Below are 19,135 nucleotides of genomic sequence, written 5' to 3'. Positions count from 1 at the left end.
TGTTCTTGTGGGGGTGGGAGGACAGCTATTGGAAGCTTCTGTTCAACTATCTTGCTCTGCTTCCCCTGAAAGCACTATTTTTAATAGCCCCAAATTGGAAACTACTTATATGTCCTTCAACATAGACCGTTGAGATAAATTGTGGGAAATCATTCACTCAATGGAAACTCTACAGCAAAGAGAATAAATGATCAAAAATTACATAAAAATATATTGATGAATCTCATAAATATAATGTTGAGTGACAGAAGTCAGACACAAAGGTATATAATGTATAATTCCATTTATTTTAAGTACTGAAAGAGATAAAGCTAATCTGTGGTATTAGAAGTTAGGATAGTGGTTACCCTCAGAAAGCTTAGTACCTGCAGAAGGGATTTGGGGATACTGGCAATTTTCTTTTGTGTGCTGGTTACTTGGTTGTGTTGTGAAGAGTCATCAGCTATATGCTTATGATACATGGCTTTTCTGTATTCATATTATATGTTGATAAAAGTTACCTTTTTAAAATATATGTACTAAATCTCACTCTACTGCCCAGGCTGGAGTGCAGTGGCACTATCTTGGTTCACTACAACCTCCACCTCCTGGGTTCAAGTGATTCTTGTGACTCAGCCTCCCAAGTAGCTGGGATTACAGATGCCTGCCACCACACCCGGCTAATTTGTGTATTTTTTGTTAGTAGAGATGGGGTTTCATCATGTTGGCCAGGCTGGTCTTGAACTCCTGACCTCAAGTGATCTACCTGCCTCAGCTTCCCAAAGTGCTGGGATTACAGGCGTGAGGCACTGTGCCCAGCCACTTTATTTTTTATACTAAGTTTAAGTATCTGTTTTCTTTAATATGTGACAGTGTTGCCACGTACATGTAAGGACGATACTGTTTTATGCTGTTTTTTCTTTGTTGAAACCGAGGGCTATTATTGTCTTGGGTGGATTGAGATATGCATCCCATGTGTGCAGCTGCTCAGGTTAAAGTCAGAGTCTTGGACTCTAGTAAAAACTTTTTTCTGTGAAAACCTAATGATGACCTTGATTGACAACCCTTAGTACTTGCTTAAAGCTAAATTGTATAAGTTCATGAAGCAATACATTCTAGCTAATATAGAATATGTTCAGATTGAAGTTAAATAAGATTGTATTTCTATGTCTCTGCCTTGTGTTACCAAGAGACTAAAATAAAATACTGAAATACTTGGTTTCTTGGAAAAGAACATATTTTGGGCTCATTAAAAATACTTTTTCTTTTCTGTTTGGTGACAGTCAACCATCAGTTATTTTTGCACTTGAACCAGATGTTAGTTTTCAGGAGAGTCAAAATTCGCTTCATTTTAGTATTACATTCATACTGCCTTCTTCTACAAAAGAAATAGAAAAAACCTAGAAATAAAAGAAACTAGATAATGATTTTTCACAAGAACTCTTGAAAATGTCATATTTTTGTGTACACAGTTTACTGTCTTATCTATGTAACACTAAATATGTAATTTTATGATAGTGAAATGAGGAAATTGAATGGTCTTTACCTTTATTTTTCAAAATAGGTCAATTTTTTTACTAATGCCGGGGAGGTCATCAATGATTTTGGGATAACCTGCATCCATGGACTGCATATTTTCATCATACCTGGTAACAAAAAATAACTAAAAATATCACATTGTGGTTAATATAAAAACAATAAAAAACACTTAACTTTCATGTAGAACTTTCCATGTACTAATCACTGTCCTAAGTGCTTTTTATATGAAGATTCATTTAATTCTCACAACAAATCTGAGAGGTAGGTACTATCTGTGCCTCAATTTTGCAAAACCCCAATGGCAGCTTTTAAAAATTATAGGTGGGTACATTGTTTGCATGAAACTATTAAGAAATTTTAACTGGAAGGGAGAGTGGGGCAAACTAGACAAACTCTAAGATATTTTCAACCATAAAAATCTGATTCAAATTTTCCCTTGGGCTCCATGTTCTGTCCTTTCAAGGAGAAATGCTTCATTTTCTCCTTTTTGGATGCCTCTAGTTCCCTTTGTGTGTTCTGCTCTTTATCTGCTTTTCAAATGCAAGCCAACAAGTTCCTTGCCTTGCTAGGCAGCAGTGTGATAACAGGTAGGGGACTGAATGGCTCTGGGCCTGGCTGCATTCATTCCCAGAAAAAAGGAAAGTTGCAGTGAAATTTGAGAAAAATTTTAAAAGGCGACTCTCCTTCCACCAGAGTGATCTGATTTCTCAAGATTTCTGAGGGTAGGTTTTTACCTCCAATACTCACTGGCAACAAAGAACTGTGTCTTTCCAGTGTCCTCCTCATAAATGGCAGCATCAATTTTCTTCACCCTTTCAGGGAAGACAAAGGAGCTGTAGATGTACCTGGGGTAGCCACTCAGCAGTTGATCCTCCTGAACGACCCAGTATTTACTGCCTGTCAACAAAATATCGGCCACGAAAAGATTTGCCTGGAGTCTAGTAGATATTAGACAGAATTTCCTCCAGACATTTACTTCACAAGAAGTGGATGGAGAGTTTTATGCCAATGTAAGGTGCACTTGAGAAGACCTTTCTTCTTAGTATAATTGGGTCACTTCTCAAGCTGCACAGGTGTGTGTGTGTGGTGGGCACCCTGCAGGACTGCAGGGGTGGGAGGCAGATGGACACCTTCTACAGAAGACACATCTGAGCTTTTGACCAGGCTGACTCCAGACAAAGGATTCTGTATTTGTTCATTTGGTTATTTCAGAATGTCAGTTCATCTTACATCATGAAGCCAGAGTATCTCTGCACAAATAGAAGTTACCACTTCATAGAAAGGCAGTTTGAAACTTCATATATTTAAAAATCCTCCTTATTGGCAAGATATACACCTTATGCTAGTATGTTTCAAGATTCTTTGCTTATTTAAACTGGTTTTTAATTTTTTTTTTTAATTTTCTTGAGACAGAGTCTCACTCTATCCCCTAGGCTGGAGTGCAGTGGTGCGATCTTGGCTCACTGCAACCTCTGCCTCCTGGTTCAAGTGATTTTCGTGCCTCAGCCTCCCAAGTTGAGTAGCTGGGACCACAGGCACACGCCACCATGTCCAGCTAATTTTGTATTTTTAGTAGAGACAGGGTTTCACCATGTTGGCCAGGCTGGTCTTGAACTCCTGGCCTAAAAGTGATCCACCCACCTCGGCCTCTCAAATAAACTCCTTTAAATTACTCATTTTGCATTGTGATAGGGTCAAGTGTCCTTACATTTTATGCATACAAAATCCAAAAACCTGAATATTTTCAAAGCACTGAATATTTGACAAATGTACATAATGATATGATATTAAACATCCTAGTAAAAATTTTAGAGTAATATATTTTTGTCAGTAAAATTACACAGCTTGAAGAAATAATATCTCTTACACTTTTATGAAATGAGACAAAATAGTTACCTTTTTAAAGTGATTTATAGTATCAACAGTTTATATTTATTAAAGTATTTATACTAATAAAGGTAAAATTGGTTTATTTTACTGAAAGCATTCTTTTAGATAAAACAAAAAAAATTCTATAAGCTATGGGAAGGAACAATAAAAGAGGCAGTGAAGGAATTAGCTGACTCACTTCTGAAATCCTTGGTCCTTGTTTCATCATTATCAAAATGAACATCTCCTCCCATACCTGGTCCAGGTGGGAATGCATGAGCAAGACAACCATCATGTCCATAAAAGGGAGAATTGTCATGGAGATCTGCAAGAAAAAGAATTCAACAAAGACATATCCTTGTTTTATTCAGCCTTACCCAGGAAAGACAAAAGAGCTATAGCAAGGAGCCAAAAGACACTCTGCATCTGTGAGCCTTTCCTCCATCAGCAATTCTGATGAAGCAGATCCCAGGGTAGCAGGAGGGAATGTTCAGAACGGTTTTGGGAGGAAGAGCTTACCTCCTCACACAAAGGATAACATTATGTCCCCTTCACTCTCAAAGTCCGTGGTGAAGGTCAGGGCTGAGGCATTACTCCGGAGTTCAAAGGCTTTCCCAGTGGCACGGTCCACATCCTCTTGAGGCAGATTTGGCGTGTACTTGTGATCCTTAAAATGATAAAGGAGAGAACAGAGACACAGGGAACCTCATTTCTTCCCACTGTGGTGGGAAACAGCTCTCTCACTCTGGTGCACAGTCTGGTTACCTGTGGGTCAGATGTGTTTGCTCCCAACAAGGGCTCTCTTAATTGAGGACGAGGGAGGCCACATCAGGCACCCCACATCTGGGCTGCTTCATCAAATTCGTATCTGGCTTCCCAGTTACCTTCAGCCCGAAGTAATTCTGCATTTGCTTCAGCTTCTCAAGCACTGGGCTACTGTCCCTCTGCCTTCCAAATTGATTGATTTCACTCTTCAAGTCGTAGCAGCAGTTTTCTAGGTATTTCTGATAAAGAAAAGAATACTAAAAGAGTAGAAGTAAAGTCTTTCTCAGTTTTCTGAAAAATTGCAGCATTTCACTATTGTAACAATATAGCCCTTTTCCTTAATAATTGAATGAGAAGAGGGAAAAAATCTGTCTGCTTCTGTAATGATCTCATAGCCCTTATTATGTTTAGCAGTGGTGCAGAAATGTTATTGTGGTAGAAGAAGCCATGCCATTGTTAAGTCTAGCTTTACTCTTGGGGTCAGAATCATAATTAGTACAGCCGGTCTATGTGTTGCTCCTTTGGTTCCCTCTAGCTTTACCTTCTTTTTTTCTATTTTCTTTTCTTTTCTTTCTTTCTTTCTTTCTTTTTTTTTTTTTTTGATACAGTGTCTTGCTCAGTTGCCCAGGCTGGTGTGCAGTGGTGCAATCATAGCTCACTGCAACCTCAAACCCTGAACTCAGGCGATCCACCTCAGCCTTCCAAAGTGCTGCGATTACTGGCATAAGCCACCGCACCCACCGATATATTTTTGTTTTTTTTTTAAATCAGGGGACCTGTTCCTGACAAACTACTTGTTTCCTAAATGAATCCCAAACTTGCTTGAATTCCTACCTCTTGACCTTTGAAAAATGAGAACACACTTGCATTACTGGCAGGGGTAATGCAGCATTTACCTGGACCATCTCTGCATCTTGTTCTTGTGTTTCTGGAGTCGCTGGGAAGCTCTGCAACCCCACACCCCAGAGCAGCACCAGCAGCAAAAAAAAAAAAAAAAAAAAAAGCCTGGACACGCTGGCCTTTGTCTTCCTTCTCAGGGGAAGGCAAGTGATGGCTCCCTACCTGACTGCTGTTCCAGTGTCTCAGCCCACAGGCTCCCTCTTTATGTAGGGTCCTGCACTCCCAGAAAACAACAAAATGCTATGTGATTCACCTAGGGCGACATCCTCTTCATTTGCAATGTGCAGTCTCAATATTCATCAGAAATTGTGACATATTGAAAGTTAACCAGTTGCCTTTGCAAACTCATGATTTTCATCAATAAGGCCATCAACAATGAAACACACCCCATCCTACACAGTTAAGCAAAGCTGTAAAGCATGGCTAAGTCAGCCATAAAAATATCTGGGGGAAAAGCGCTCCTGTCCGAGGAAACGACCTGTGCAGAGTGTTGAGGAGTAAATGAGCACACATTCAAGAAATAGCACCAAGACCAGTGTGGCTGGAGCAGAGTGGGCAAAGGGAAGAATAGTAGGGGACAAGGTGAGTGATTGCAAAGACAGAGGCAGATGAGAGGGAGAGCTTGTAGAGCATTGCAGGGATTCTAGTTTTTGCTAGGAGTGATATCGAGAGTTATTGACCTGATGTCCCCTGGTCTCTTGCTTCTTGTTAGGACTACTACCTTCCAGGACTGCCACGTAGACAGGGTCCTATGGCAACACAAGAGAGAGAAAAAGGGCACAAGTAAAATGTGCTTCCCAAAGCCTGTCGCCAGTCAAAGGAACCTGAGTCTCCTCCATATAGGATGTTATTTCGTGCCCCGCACTGGTTGGGTCTGCTAAAACACACAATACACTACAATACTACAATATTTTCTTTGTTAAGATAATCTTGGCTTTTGCTAGTGTGCATCATAAAGCTAAATAAAATGAAACAAACTTGTTAGCTGAATCATTTTTCAGTGAAAATTAATGACTGTGAAAGTTCTACATGAGAAGCATATTTCTGAGAGGACATTGACAGCAATCAGTTGTTCTGTTATGAAGCTGGGTCAGTACCTACTAATCTTTGTGACCACTGAACTCTTTGAAATGTGGCTAATACTGAGCTGTGCTGCAAGTGCAAAATATGCACCAAATTTTGAAGATTAAGTATTTTTTAAAAATGAAAAATATCTCATTTATGATTTTTAAATATTGGTAGCCCATGCTAAAATGATATTTTAAATACATTGGGTTACATAAGATATTTTATTAAAATTTGTCTTGTTTTCTTTTTACTTTTAAAAACGTGGCAACTAGAAAATTTAAATTTCTACATGAGGCTCTTTCCTCCTCTCCTCTCCTCTCCTCTCCTCTCCTCTCCTCTCCTCTCCTCTCCGTCTCCCTCTGCCACCCAGCCTGGAATTAATGGCATGATCACAGCTCACCGTTGCCTTGAACTCCTGAGCTCAAGTGATCCTTCTGCCTCTGCCTCCCAAGTAGTTAGGATTATGGGTGCACACCACCATGCCCAGCTAACTTTTTTTTTGTAGAGATGGAGTCTCACTATGTTGCCCAGGCTAGTCTTGAACTCCTGGGCTCAAGTGATCCTCCAGCCTCAGCCTCCCAAAGGGTTCAGATTACAGGCATGAGCCATTGCACTCAGTCTTTTTATTATGTTTCTATTGGACAGTGTTGACGTAATGATCTACATGATTAAAAGATGGGTCAGTTAGCCATACATTTCATCAGTTATTGATTACTTAGAGCCTACTAATCGCAGAACACTATACTAGGCATTGCGAGTGATTAAAGCAACTATGTCCCACACAAGAACATGGCCTCTGCTGTCATCACAGCATCATCTATGTGGGAAGATGAAACATACACATCCGGCAATTTAGCAGCAGATAACTCAAAGCAGAAGGTGTGGAGGTGAGTCTTTGTTCTGGTGCCCCCAAGAAAGAGATTTCCTTTTGATATTACTCTATTTTCCCTCTTTTTTTTTTTTTTTTTTTTTTTTGAGGCAGAGTCTTGCTCTATTGTCAGGCTAGAGTGCAGTGGTGTGATCTTGGCTCATTGCAACCTCTACCTCCTGGATTCAAGCGATTCTCCTGCCTCAGCCTCCCGAGTAGCTGGGACTACAGGTGCACACCACCCCGCCCAGCTAATTTTTGTATTTTTAGTAGAGATGGGGTTTCACCACTTTGGCCAGGATTTTCCCTCTTTTTGACTAGCTGCAACTGGTAACTGATACTAATATATCTGCAGGAAAAATGAATTATGTTGCCCTAAGTGACCCAATTGGTTTTTTCCATTATGTTTTTTCTGTGTGTGTGTGAGTGCCATAATAAAGCTCTCTGCCGTTTTTTCTGTTAAGGATGAGCTTCATTTTCCCAGAAGTCGTGGGAAAGGTCTTCCATGTAGATTCTAGGCATGGTATAGATCCTGCTTAGCCTTCTACCTTGTGGGATATTATTTGTTGTTTGATTACTTGGTTGCCTCTCCTATATATATTTAGCTTATAACAAACCACTGCAGATTTAGTGTCTCAAAACAGTAACAATTAACTATCTGTCATGATTCTATGACTGGATCTCAACTGCACAGTTTGGTTGTTTGGAATTTTTTTTTTTTTTTGGCGGCAGTCAGATCGTGACTGGGGCTAGAACACCCAAGATGTTCTGGCTTCCTCACAGGTCTGGTGCTTTGGTGGAGAAGATTGGAAGGCTGGGATCAGCAGGGACACCAGGGTCTCCCTCTCTCTCTCTCTCTTCATGAAGTCTCAGGGCTTCCTCCTCTTCAGCAGAGTAGCCAGATTTTTTTCTTTACTACATTTAGTAATACTTTCTCCATGAATGCTTGAACACATTTAATCCAGGGGGCTAGGCTGCATTTATTTATCCATTCATATATGTCTTCCTCCATTCAACAAATATTTTCTTAATATTTCCAGTCACTTAGGCTGGAGAAAGGAAAAATAGGCCAGTAAATTATTCATGCATGATACCTTTAGTTTGTGCTGTAAGAGATTCACACAAAGTGCTGCAATTACACAGAAGACAGTGACCTTATGTACAATAGAGATGTGTGTACGAACTTCCAACACATGATGGATAAGAACACATTCTCTTCTCTGAATTTAATGTTTAACCACAACTTCACCATCTAAATGGAGTATCACATGAATGCAAACAGAAAAGGGGAAGTCAATGAATTTCTTAGGAAAACCCAAATTCTCTCTTTCCCACAGGACTTCTGTTGCTGCAGAGGCAAGGGAAATCAGAAAAGGAGGCATTTTCTAGGACAAATGGAATATAGGTCATCTTTTCCCAGCCAAAATGAGGCTGGAACTCCCCGCCCACCACAGGGCGCATGTACTAGCTGTGGAGAAGCCATCACCTCAGTGCTCCTGATGCTTCCTGCCAGGGATCCCCTAGTTCACTCAGTAGCCTCAGAAACAGGAAAGGGGAGCTCCTGAAAAACTGAGGAAACCACCATTGCGATAACTGGGATTGAGCAAGAAATTACACATGATGTCATCTTCATGAAGACTCATACAATAAGAAATCTGGTGGTTATTCAGTATAGTGCTTGACAACAATTAATGTCATAATACTGAATGTTTTACTGAAGCAGCAGTCTGTGTGTATGTCCAGCAAACAGATCAAATTTGCAAACAGATAAAAAAGCAAAGCACAATAGTTGTGCTTAAAGTAGAAGCATTGAACTCTAGAGACTCACCTTCATCCTGATACCTCTCTCTATGTCCCCTCTAACATAACCCCCAAATACCGTGGAACAATGGAGCAAGTTTAAAAATCACCAATCTAATAGAAACCTCTCACTTGTCAAATGAGAAAACTTAGAGACATGGCCTTCCATCACTTGTTCCAGATCATGCATCTAGTGAAGAGCACTAGAATTAGAGCTGTTGCTTTCTATTTCCAAGTCTAAGCCTACTACACTAAGAATTTCATGTCAATGAATCTAACATGGATTAGATTTTGTTTTCTGTCAGACATCGTATTGTTTAACTTATTGGAATTCTGTGGTATTTTGTAGCTTTCTTAAAGGACTTCTTATATTTTGCCTTATGCTTGACTGTTTGTCTTCCTTTATGTATGAAATTTTTTTTTACAGGATAGAGATATACTGTTATAGACATGTGTTTTATAAATTGCACTAATACAACAGAAATCATTATTTCCCTGACATCAAAAATTTACACTGTGATCGGGTATTATATGGAATAAAAGGTAAACAGAGATACTCAGAGAAATGCAGCCCATGTCCTTGGTGTGTGAGAGGGGAGAATGTGTTCTTATCCATCATGTGTTGGAGGTCTATACACGCATTGCTATTGTACACAAGGTAATGTTTGGGTCACTGGTTGGAGAACAGAGACTTCTTGCTCTAAAAGAAAGAATGTAAAGAAAGCTATTAAAAATATAAGACAGCATGATACAAACTCCAAATGGCTGGCATTCTAAATTGCTACCCTGAAAATTCTGAAAACCTGTATAATCATGGGCTTATGGAATGTCGAATGGGAGACAGAACTTGAAGGTATGATTTTGGGTATGAGGTAGATAGAAATTTAGCAGGTAGAGATTGGAAATCCAACCCTACTTCTAACTGGGTATGAAGACTCAAGTTAGTTCTGTTCTCTTGACTAGAAAATTATAATAATAGTAATAAAATTTCCCCCAATCCCAAAATGGTTTTCAGAAGAATTAAACAAAATTATATATATAACATATATCTACTTTGGTATTTATTACAGAGTATTTCATGATTGTTATTTTTTTGTTAGAGTTAACAGATACTTTTAAAAATCTCTAATTATGGCCAGGCATGGTGGCTTACGCCTGTAATCCCAGCACTTTGGGAGGCTGAGGCAGGTGGATCACGAGCTCAGGAGATCAAGATCATCCTGGCTAATATGGTGAAACCCCATCTCTACTAAAAAATAAAAAATAAAATTAGCCAGGCATAGTGGTGTGCACCTGTAGTCCCAGCTACTCGGGAGACTGAGGCAGGAGAATGGCGTGAACCCGGGAGGCAGAGCTGACAGTGAGCCAAGATCGTGCCACTGCACTCCAGCCTGGGTGACAGAGCAAGACTTGGTCTCAAAAAAAAAAAAATCTAATTATAATTGTTGTAAAGATACAGTTAGAAGGAATAAGATCTAGTTTTTGACAGTACAGTAGGATGACTATGATTAACAATAATTTGTGGTATAGTTCAAAGTAGCTGGAAGAGAAGAATTAGAATGTTCACAACATAAAGAAGGGGTGAATGTTTGGAGTGATGAATATCCCAGTTGCCCTGGTATAAACATTACACATTGTATCCATGTGCCAAAATATCACATATACCCCCAAAATATGGACCACTGTTCTGTAACAGTAAAACAAACAAACAAATCACAAAACCTAATTAAACCCCCTTACATTGCAAATGAGGAAGCTGAGCTCTTGAAATTTTCAGTTGTTTTATTTCTTAGAAAGCAAGACAATATGACTATGATTAAAGGGACAGGGTTAGTTCATTTTAAGGGGATTTAAACTTACCACAGGAAATGACTCTTGAGGAAATTGTTGCTGTGTAGTTAAATAAAGCAAGGAAAAAACAAATAATATCTGCTGAATCTCCACAATAAACCAAGTTGAATCATCTGCTTTAGAGATTTGGGAGCATTGCTCAAGAAGCAGCTGTGTTACTAGGTATTGCATCATTGTATAATCATCATTGTTATCATCGCCATCATCATATCTGTGAGCCAAATATGATTTTAAGAACAATTGTGGAGGTGGCAAATTTCCAAGCTAGATAACTTACGCTCTAAATTCACTTATCATGCTTTTGTCACCTTTTAGTTGTAGCTAATAATGATGCAGTGACATTCCATTAAGTTGATTGGGAAGGTCTTACTAGTATGTATAATTATAAATCTGCTTCTAAATATAAGCAGGTCTATGATTCACCATGTCTTTTTTCTAGGGAAGAAATTAAAGGGTTGGATTTCCTACTGACTTTGCAGGGATTAAGAAGGTTGTGTATATCTTCAACTACCTCCTTTGATTTAATCCTTAAGAAACAAAGCAGGCTGGGAGCAGTGGCTCTCGCCTGTAATCCCAACACTTTGGGTGGCCTAGATAGGAGGATCGCTTGAGGCCAGGAGTTCGAGACCAGCCTGGCCAACATGGTGAAACCCCATCTCTACTAAAAAAAAAAAAATAAGAAAAACATTAGCTGGGCATAGTGGTGGGCCAGCTACTCAGAAAGCTGAGGCATGAGAATTGCTTGAACCTGGGAGGCGAAGGTTGCAGTGAGCTGAGATCGTGCCACTGCATTCTAGCCTGGGTGACAGAGTGAGACTCAGTCTCAAAATAGAGAGAGAGAGAGAAAAAAAAAAAGAAACCAGGGCATTTCTTTAGTGCATGCTTGTTTAATTGATGAAGTAATTTTTCTTTCCTATTTTATTGCTGCTGAGATATACTACACATGTAGTGGTAACGTGTGTTACTTAGCTAAGTGAGTGGGCAATTTATTTCTTATTTATGTTTCCTACTTCAAAAACAGATTTGATGGATGCAATGGAATGATTATTAAATGAATAAATGTGCTAAATGAGTGACTAAATGAAAAACAATGACTTACAAACTTTGGGAAGAAATTTTACTCTACTGTTTCATTTACTGAAATGTTTCGTTAATTTTATACTTAATCACATGTTAGAAAGCTGATGCTTCATATATTTTCTCTAAAACATAAATTAATGTGACTCCCTTTCTTTTTTTTCTTTTTTTTTATTATTATTATACTTTAAGTTTTAGGGTACCCGTGCACGATGTGCAGGTTTGTTACATATGTATCCATGTGCCATGTCGGTGTGCTGCACCCATTAACTCGTCATTTAGCACTAGGTATATCTCCTAATGCTGTCCCTCCCCCCTCCCCCCACCCCACAACAGTCACTGGAGTGTGATGTTCACCTTCCTGTGTCCGTGTGTTCTCATTGTTCAATTCCCACCTATGAGTGAGAACATGTGATGTTTGGTTTTTTGTCCTTGTGATAGTTTACTGAGAATGATGGTTTCCAGTTTCATCCATGTCCCTATAAAGGACATGAACTCATCATTTTTGATGGCTGCATAGTATTCCATGGTGTATGTGTGCCACATTTTCTTAATCCAGTCTATCATTGTTGGACATTTGGGTTGGTTCCAACTCTTTGCTATTGTGAATAGTGCCGCAATAAACATACGTGTGCATGTGTCTTTATAGCAGCATGATTTATAATCCTTTGGGTATGTACCCAGTAATGGGATGGCTGGGCCAAATGGTATTTCTAGTTCGAGATCCCTGAGGAATCGCCACACTGACTTCCACAATGGTTGAACTAGTTTACAGTCCCACCAGCAGTGTAAAAGTGTTCCTATTTCTCCACATCCTCTCCAGCACCTGTTGTTTCCTGACTTTCTAATGATTGACATTCTAACTGGTGTGAGATGGTATCTCATTGTGGTTTTGATTTGCATTTCTCTGATGGCCAGTGATGATGAGCATTTTTTCATGTGTTTTTTGGCTGCATAAATGTCTTCTTTTGAGAAGTGTCTGTTCATGTCCTTTGCCCACTTTTTGATGGGGTTGTTTGTTTTTTTCTTGTAAATTTGTTTGAGTTCATTATAGATTCTGGATATTAGCCCTTTGGACTCCCTTTCTTTACTCTCTCAGATGTTCCCTTGAGATTCCTCAAACATTTCCTTTAATATCTCCATGGCATTGTGCGTGCAGCTTGCTTCCCTTGGAATGCCCTTCCTCTCCAGATATCTCCAGATGCCTGTCAGTCTTCACATTCTAAAATTGACATTACTTTCTTCCTAGTTCAAGGGAGTAATGCATGCTTTCATTTAACAAACAGTGATTTATGGAGTAGCTACCATGTACCAATCTCTGAATTATAGTGGAATATAACCAAGGGAAGTTGCAGTCCAATGTAGGATGAACTTGAGGGGACAGTTAAATAAAGAGTGGTAAGTGCTGTGATTGGAGTGTATCTTGGGAATGTACAAGAGGTATGTGCAACACAGCTCAGGAGGGCCAGAGAGTGCATCTCAGCAGAGAAAACTTCTGCAGCCAGTCCTGAGAAACAAGGCGGTAGCCAGGCAAGCAGACGCAGATGGATGTGTGGGAAAGCTTTTGCTGTTGTAGAAGTTATTTTGTTGTTTATTTGCTTGGTTGCTTGTTTTTTATTAGTATCATTTCTTTGTTGTTGTTGTTTCTCCCCCCCTTTTAAACAGAAACCATTGAATTGGAAGGGGTGTTCATTTTAGAGTCAGAGGATTCTTATAAACTAACAAAAGCTTTGAAGCTGAAGTGGGAAGGGGAAGTTGATTATCCCTAATTCCTTCTTCAGCTTCCTCTAAAACCCTCTGTTTCACTGATTGTGTCCCAATTTCCACCTAATTAACTAGTGTTAGACATTGGGTGTGGTGAGAATTCAATGGTTGCAATTCAGATGGATGCATGATGACTCTCTGGCCACAGGTTTCTGCAGTCTGAATGCTACCTACACCCAGAAAGAGCTTCTGGTAACAGCTCACTGATTCTTCTTTTCCTTGTCTGTTTCATCAAGAATCCTCTAGACTGTAATTTTTCTCTTTTTCCTGTATGCTATAGGCAAGCGCTCCTTAAAGTGCAGTCTGTGAATCAGGGATGATTCATGAACTGTAATTGGTGTGTGATAAGCTCAGCAATCAAACATGCTTTTACAATAATTTGATAAAGTAATTTTATGTCTATTGGATCTAGTCTAATAATTTAAAAACTGAATATTTAAAAATGTCTTTGTCATCTCATTTTCATAGTAATTCCTTTTCACTGTATTTTACAAATTATCCATGATGAACTGGAAATGTAAGGAACTGGTCCTCCACTACGGATGGCTTGAGAAGCACTGCTTTGGGCCAGAGAAGTAATCGACGCTCTCCAGTACTCTTATCTCTCTCTGCCTGGACCACCTCCCTTCTTCTTACCTCTTAAGTTCTTGCCCTTTGGCTCTCCATATAGATGTCTACTCCTCTTGGAAGCCTCCCTAATTTCTCGGCATTGGGGGCAGAGCCCCTCCTTGGTGATCCCACAGCTCTGTGTGCTTCCCCCATTATGGCCATCACGCTTGGTAGCGTATCACATAGACTGCTCACTTCTCCATCTCCCTCTGGAGAATATATGCTCTGTAAGAGTGTGGCCATGTTTGTGAAACTCTGTGCCCCATGTGTTGCCCACTATACAGTAGACATTCAGTGGGTATCTGTTAAATGAGTAAATTAATCAATGAATGATGGAGTGGAGGAGGTAGAACTGCAATTCAACCTCCCAAAACCCACTTCATGCAAGCACTCCCTTCCCCACTTAGAGTGGTTAGGTGGACCAGCTTGAACTCTCTGTGCTCCTGGTCCTTGAGGCATGAAGGCCCACCTGCAAGGTTGTTTGCTACACCCCAGGACTTAGCATGAAACTGCTCTCCAGGTTACTCTACCCTCCCTGATCTCAAGATTTCCCCTTAGGTGGCTGGTCCCAGTGGAATTTCCTAATGCAGATTCACAGATTTTTGCTTCTCGGCCTTCTCATACCTGAATCATCTTCCTGCAATTCAAATACAGTTCATGTATTCCTCCCTACACTTGTCTTATCATTTTATTGTCACCCTTTCCCTCCTCTCTGTCTCTCTTTGTTTGTCTGCCTGTCTGTCTTTCTGTGTGTGTGTTTTGCTCTAACTCTACTACTTCTCTGTCTCTTAAAACATGCATATTTACCGTATGTCCTAATGTTAGTCAATAGCAAGAAAGGAACATTTATAACTCACACTGTAAACTTGTTATCATGCATTGTTTTATTAATGACTGCAAATTCTGTGTTCTAGTGCTGCTTGGTGCCTGGAAAAAGAGGTGGGTAAAATACAGAAAGATAAGAGAAAGATACCCCAAATAAAGTGAGAGCATTAATGGCTATTTATTTCCACTTTAAAATTTTCCCTTAAAGCCCACCCTAGACACAGTCATTTGTCTCTCTGTGTCAGGGGTATCACTGCTGGTTACGAGCTCCAAAAGTGGGTGGCATATTTCTGCCTCCAGACATTCTGTAGCAGAAATTGATTTTGGCCTGAATCATCTGGTTAATTGCTATGTGGCTGTGGCTCCAAATAAGGCAATCACTCAACATATTAGATATCTATTGCTGAGTAGAAAACAACCACTAATTTTAAAACAACACACATTTATTATTTCACTTTCCGTGGGTCAAGAGTCTGGGCAGCTTAAAACAACACACACGTATTATTTCAGTTTCTGTGGGTGATGAGTATGGGTATAGCTTAGCTGGGTCCTCTTCATAGGTTCTCAAGGTATTGGCTAGGTTGCATTATCATCTGGAGGATTGATTGGGGAAAAAACGTGCTTCCAAGCTCATTCAGGTTATATTCACTTACTTTCTTTTCTGTCTGGTTACCACCATTCTGTGGCTACTTATTGGTAACTCCCAGCCTGTTCTCAGCATCCCTCTCAATCTCTGCAAAGCTGAAGTCACTTGTTCCCTTCCTGAAGGTGCAGGCATACTCCCAGACATGTGATTAGCATTGGAAGTAAGCAGAGCGGTCTTATGGGATTGTGTCCTTAACCTGTGGGGTCTGCACTAACTTCAGGTATTTAGTGTGATAATTGAATTACATGACACCCAGTGTTGGGAAAGTTAAAGAATTGGTTGGAGTGAAAAAACCCCACATATCTGGTGTCAGAGGTGTTGTGAGTGCAGAGAAGAAAACAGTGAGTTTCCTATACAGATTCTAAGTCTGTTCTGGGGTGGAATTTCGGTGCTGCTGCTTACTAGTTGCTCATCATGAGAAAATTCATCCTTCTAAGCCTAAAAGTCTATAATCTAAAGACATTACTGTTTGCCATGGTTAACATGAGGACCGAAAGAATTGCACACATCTAGCACCTTTTACAGTGTCTATAAATTGAAGTTCCTTTTTTTTCCTTACCATCCCCCAAATAAAGGCATTCACTGGAACCATTAATCAAATCTGTAAACACAAGAGAAAATATTTCCTATAAGTACTTTCTTTGCCAACATTTTACCTAGATTGCCTTGGCATACTGTTTCTACTTTCTCATCTCACAGTTTTGGTGGAAAATATTGATGTCAATTCTTTCTTCACCCACTGATCAACATGATTAGGGTGAGATTAAGCACACCCCCCACCTCCAGGAGTTTAAGCCAGTCATGGATGATCCAAACAATAGCAGTGTGGAATCAATGAATTGCTTTTCCAGTTCTTCCTCTACCTAGCCCTTAAGCAAGATAGTTTTTTAAGGGATTCACTCACATTTGTGAAGTAACATATGTAAAGGGTTATTAATTACAGTATTTCTTTGTGAAGTAACAGGTAAAAGGTTAATTACATTATTTCTTTTAAAAAGCAAAATACTGAAAACAACCCAAATTTGCCCTAATAAGGGATTGTTAAATAAATGATGAATTCGTATATTGGGTTACTATGTAGCTATTAATTAGAACAATGCAGCTCTTTGTCACTGATACAGGGCAGTCTCCAAGATATATTAAGTGAGCAAAAATGAATTGTGGAATAGGATATAAAGTATGCCACGCTTTGGGTTAGAAAGTAAAGGCTTAATAGACATGCTCATTAATGCATAGAGTAGATTAAAGGATTCATAAGAAATTAGTAGCATTGTTTACCTTTGGAAAAGACTCTGGTTGGCTGAGATGAGATGAGAGGGAGAAAAACTTTTTGCTAATGAAAGTGGTATTTCCTTCCCTTTGGATTTTGGGTCATTTGTACATATTTCTCTGTCAAAAATCTACCGTAAAATAATGAAAATATAGGATTGTTACTCTTTTTTCTGTCTCCAGAAGTTCTATTGAATCTAAGATCAAAGTAGCATAAACTTTAGGGACAACAGCCATGAAAACAAATTCACTCCAGAAAGCTGCCAGGTCTTTCCACTTGCCCACATCTCTTCATTTTATGTTCCTGATGTTGTCATGAGGCCAGAGAACCCACTGATGTGAACTGGGAGGCCCGTTTTGCTTTCCCCACCCTGCAGTAAAGAAAACAAAATGCTATTCCTGAGACATCTGACATTGCTCCTTTTGCTTCACCATCTCTGCTTGACAAAGACGTGGCTATTCCAATGACTGGGACAAATTTCAATTCATCCACTAAAGACTGAAGATTACTGCAAATCTCTTGGCCACCCACACCATTACACACCAACCAAGTGCCTTTTGTACATCCTCAATACTCTTGTCTTCTAAAACTGACCCAATCATGGATAACTGCATAAATCCCTGCGATCTGGGACAACTCGCTGAAGAGAGGCTCTCATACCGGCATGGTATGTTATACAGTTGATGCCATTGCTTGGAGTCCTTTCACAATTGTTACTTAGAGCAGTTCCCAGGATCTTTATAGAATTCAGACGTTCACGTTTCAGTGCCGTCTAAAGAGAGCGCCCTTTAAGTCACTCTAAACAGCGGTTTCTCCTTTCCATCCGCCTCTCGGACATTGTAAGGAGATGTCCTGCACACTTTTTAGAAAGAGCAGCACTGTGTCTACATCTGCCCTAAAAGACGGACAGCTGGAGAACCTTCTGCTTACTGTAGAGGTTACTACTAAGCTGTCGAGGATGCAGGCGAAAAGGAAAAGGAAAAAATGTTTCTGGAAAATTGACATTTATAAATGTTTCCTTGGTGCTTCCAAAAATGCCGACAAACGGCAGAAACTGGTCAGAAAGTTCACGAATTTAAATGCTGTCATCTTTGACATTCCAACACTGGCCTCACTCATGTGGGCCAAAAAGTGTTTGATGAGGCTCGAACATCGCAATCCAGTCACCACTAAAGATACAAGGAACATCTCTACGGTAGCCAGACTTAAACTCAATTCCAAATCTTCTAACCTTCAAAGGCTCATACTTTGTCTTACTTCTTGCCATTTCTGAATGCCGTGCCAGTCCTCTGGGCTGAAAACCGTGTTGTACACGTGGAGATCTGCCCCCATCATTCACTGTAACTGCTTTAAAACCGCATTTAGAAGGCAGTGTCTGCTTCTGCCTGTTCCAAAAGTCCATTAAGAAGGCCTTAATAATCTGTCCTCCTGGACGTCTTCGCAAAATGTCTTTGAGGAAATCAATGGGTAGTGGAGTTGTTTAACTAAATCAACCAGTCCCCCGTCGCGGGAGTCGTTAGCCGCGGGGCTGGTGTGCGGCCCCAAAGCCAGCGTCTGGTCCCTGCCGCCCCTCGGCTCTGGGAGGCTCCCAGCAGCCGGAGGGCGGGATGCTCACTGCGCAGGCTCGAGCCTCGGCGGCAGCCCAGGTACACATGTGAGGTTTTTTTGTTTTTGTGAGAAAGCCCTTTGTGTTTATGATTAGTGCCCTCTACTAAACATTTCTGATTCTCCTCCCAGAGGTGTGACAGTATATTATTTTCCCATCTTTAGTGTCAGATGAGGCAATGTAATTTTCTTTGGCCAATGAAATATGGACAGAATGATGTTTATTGTATCCACACAGACTTCTAGGAGTCATCGCGAAATTTACCAATAACTCTTTCCCTCCGCCGCAGTGAAGGCTGGCGTTCAAGGTGGTGCCTGTTCCATCAGCCTGGGTCTTGAAGTGAGGACAACTTGGAGTAGAGACCTCAGTGGAATACTATGATGCACTTTTAGTTCTAAGCCACTGAAAATCGGGAAGTGCTTATTACCACAGCATATCCTGGCCTGGTCTGAGTGATACTGCATTTTACAAGGTTCGGTCCTGAATCATCTTCTTTTATCTCTGCAATCTTCCCATATAAACTTATCTATTCCCATGGCTTGACTGATGCCACCAAACACTCACAGTTTTATCTACTTTGTTTTGAGCTCCAGATTCCTCCATCTAATGGCCTACTAATGCCTTTAGTCGGTTAACTTACAAGAATTTCTATATTTAAAAGGTGAGGTGATTCCTACTGAATCTTAACTTTCTCCCACA

At 40.1% G+C, this 19,135-nt stretch overlaps 1 pseudogene; it reads right to left on the bottom strand.

The window, feature by feature from the left end:
• Positions 1-1,534: 1,534 nt before the first annotated feature.
• LOC100590663 lies at positions 1,535-18,162 on the bottom strand (annotated as a pseudogene).
• Positions 18,163-19,135: the final 973 nt, after the last annotated feature.

Source organism: Nomascus leucogenys, chromosome 15 (assembly GCF_006542625.1).
Source record: "Nomascus leucogenys isolate Asia chromosome 15, Asia_NLE_v1, whole genome shotgun sequence".
In the NCBI taxonomy this organism is placed as follows: Eukaryota; Metazoa; Chordata; class Mammalia; order Primates; family Hylobatidae; genus Nomascus; species Nomascus leucogenys.
Note: the sequence above shows the minus strand (reverse complement) of the source record. Positions and strands in the feature narration are given on the sequence as shown.